The following is a 3,521-nucleotide window of genomic DNA, read 5'->3' as shown; positions in this document are numbered from 1 at the left end:
ATCTGGTTCTATTGTGTTGGTATTGAGGATGTTATATCTTTGGGTGGTTTCACACCACGTTTTCGGCCGTATGCGGTTTCCCGACCGTAGGCAAAAATGCGGTCGACCACGTTTTTGCCTGCGGTCGGTAAACCGTATACGGCCGAAAACGCAGCCGGCCGGAGGCTTCGGTTCACTCCGGTCGGCTCATAGACATACATTAAATACGGTTCCCCTATACTGCTGAGTGCGGGCGCCGCGATTAAGCCCCGCCCCCTCCTCCCAGCCGTATACGGGAACTGTAAGTACAAAACGTGGTGTGAAACCAGCCTTACCTGTTATGTATTGTCTGTTATGTATTGTCTGTTATGTATTGTCTGTTATGTATTGTCTGTTATGTATGCCCATTGCCACTAGATGGCTCTGTAACTGGGAAGTTCTGTAATACTATAGCAATGTCGGTTATATGGAGGGGCAAGCTGTGCATAACTAGCTTGTCCCCTGACTGGTGAGCAGTTAAGGGGTTAAGAAATATACAGGCAATGTTTTTTAGCCCCCTCCCCTGCCTGTAAAAACTTGTTGGTAACTATAGTGGTATGTCCCATGGGTGGGGGGGAAGGAGTGCACCAATCAGGGGTTTAATAGTTTCCCGGGCTTTCAGGGGCCCTCCTCTGGGTATTTTATAGCTGTGGTGCCTCCCTTCCCCCCTCAATCTGCCCAGGACCCGGAGTTTTGCCCTCCCTCCCTCCCTTTTTTTGTATCTCTGTTTTTTGTAAGTCACAGCTTGGCGGTAAGAAGACGGTGAAAGCGGGGTCAACCCGGGGTAGACCTCCACACAGGACGGTGTGGCAGCACCTCTCGGGTTGGCAAGAAGCCAATCGGTGTCTTTGTTACAGTTAAATTGTTATTTATATAAGTAATTTTATAAATAAAGCTGTGGCCGATCCCCACCCATAAAAAAGTTGAATTGTTGTTGTGTCAGTTATTATTTAATTAATTATTGTAATAAGGGGGAGGGGGAGTTATAGCCTGCTAGGAGCTAATTGGGTCTCAACAGTCTTGATTCTTGTCACATATGTAAAAACGTGTTGTTTTTTTGTTCAGTCTCCATTTTGTTCGACAAGTAAAAAGATATACACCAATGTTTTCCTGTTTTCCCATCATATTAATTATCAATTATAATTAAGTATAAGACATAACACCCTATACCACACTTAAAGGGGGTACTCAGGTGGAAAACATTTTTTTAAATCAACTGGTGACAGAAAGCTAAACAGATTTGTAAATTACTTCTATTTAAAAATCTTAATCCTTTTAGTACTGATCAGCTGCTGTATACCACAGAGGAAGTTCTTTTTTTTTTTTCCGGTTTGACCACAGTGCTCTCTGCTGACACCTCTGTTCATGTCAGGAACTGTCCAGAGCAGGATAGATTTGCTATGGGGATTTGCTCCTGATCTGGACAGTTCCTAAAATGGACAGAGGTGTCAGCAGAGAGCGCTGTGGTCAGATAGAAAAGAAGTTCAAAAAGAAAAGAACTTCATCTGTAGTATACAGAAGCTAATAAGTACTGGAAGGATTAAGATTGTTAAATAGAAGTCATTTACAAATCTGTTCTTTCTGGCACCAGTTGATTAAAAAAAAATTCCACCAGAGTACCCCTTTAAGGCTGGGGTTTCATGGTTGATTTTGGCTGTGATATGAGTTAAATATCATTTTGTCTCTCCCCCTGAAGCGCGCTAAATGGCAACTAGTGTGGGTGACACAGCTGCGACTGTGACCATAAATCCTTCTTGGGTGGATTTTCCGTGATTGTTTTGTTGCGGCCGCAGCTACATACATGGTGTCGCAACATGACCCCATTCACTTACATTGGGTACGATGTAGAATGGTTAAGGGAAAGTGAACTGTGTCCAGCCAAAGTCACTGTGTAGCCCTAGTCTACTATACTCAATGGGTATATCGGCCTATATATTTGCATTCCATATTTGGGTTCATAAACATATACACCTGGCATACAGAAAAGCGTGGTGTGAATGGGGCCTCATAGTGATCTTCTCACTGCCCCAATACTTTTCAGCAGCCATGAGCAGCCCTGATGTATTCACCATAAGTACCTTTGTATACGACCTGCTGGAAACTTCGATTTTTTTTTTGTTTTACCTTTTTATATAACTTTGCAACTTACAAAGACGACAATAATAAATAATAAGAATCTCAGTATAAAATCATTTTCAGCCAGACTGTACCCCAAGGAATGACAAAACTGTGGCAGGAGTATGGGTAAAAGACCTCCAGCCACCATTTTAACACTTCGGACCCCCATGATGACAATGCGGGGTCTGATGAGCAACCCATATCCACCGAGAACTGTCTGTCCTGATCACGCCATCTAAAGGGTCACGCCATCATTGATCACGCCAACTGAAGGGTTAAAGGGGTACTCCCGTGCCCCAGCCTTCTAAACATTCGGTTCAGAAGGCTTAGAGCAATGGCCGCGGTTGCGACGTCCCGTTCCCGCCCCCTTGTGACGTCTCATCACGCCCCCTCCATTGATGTCTATGGGAGGGGGCGCGGTGTGACATCGCGCCCGCGACTGCTGCTCCAAGCCTTCTGAACCGGATGGCACTGGAGTACCCCTTTAATGGCAGTACCAGGCTGCAGTAATGTAAATGTATGTCACATGTCCTGTGGGGGGGGGGGGGGGGGGAAACCCCAAAATAAAAATCACAAACTATAATAATGTAAACAAAACAAAACATAATCATATTTGGTATCACTGCATGCGGAAATGTTTGAACTATAAAAAAATATAACATTAATGAAGCTGCATTGTAAACAGCGTAAACACAAAAAAAAACACTGAACACCAGAAATGATGATTTTTATTCACTTCACATGCCAGAAAAAAATGAATAAAAGTGATCATGTGCCATTTAAACAAAAATAATATTAATAAATACTATAGATCACAGTGCGAAGATGAGTCCTCATACAGCTCTGTATATGGAAGAATAAAAGCATTATTAGGGGCGGTTTACCCCAGCAGAACACATTGCCTTATCTCCGATCAGATAGAAGACATTTACGAGACAGATGAGGGATCTGGTCGGCGACTATGGTGATGGTGACTTAATGCAGGCTCCAGTCTCTCAGGTCACTTAACTCCAGATCCCTCCTGAAGATTCCGGGGACTTTGATCTGAGCCCTGTGACTTCTAGAATCTACTAAAACGGCTTTAAAGAAAATCTCCAGCTGGGAAATAGAAATCTTCCCTGAATTTCCCCACTTGCCTCCATTTTAACACGGCTGTATAAGAAAAAGCAGTAAATTTATAGGAAAATTCTGATAATTGAACATATTGTGTTGGTGCCGATGCAGTGCCCAAAACTTGTGTGCCACATGGAGAATACACAGACACCCAAAGACAGAGCCAGTGCCGGACTATTAGGATCAGCAGGATTTCCACAACTTTAAGTTCCGATAGGTTTTTAGCATCTATTTAAAGTATATATCTTAAAGGATAAGTATCATGTAAGATC

The sequence above is a fragment of the Hyla sarda genome, chromosome 9, assembly GCF_029499605.1.
Source record: "Hyla sarda isolate aHylSar1 chromosome 9, aHylSar1.hap1, whole genome shotgun sequence".
NCBI lineage: Eukaryota > Metazoa > Chordata > Amphibia > Anura > Hylidae > Hyla > Hyla sarda.
Note: the sequence above shows the minus strand (reverse complement) of the source record.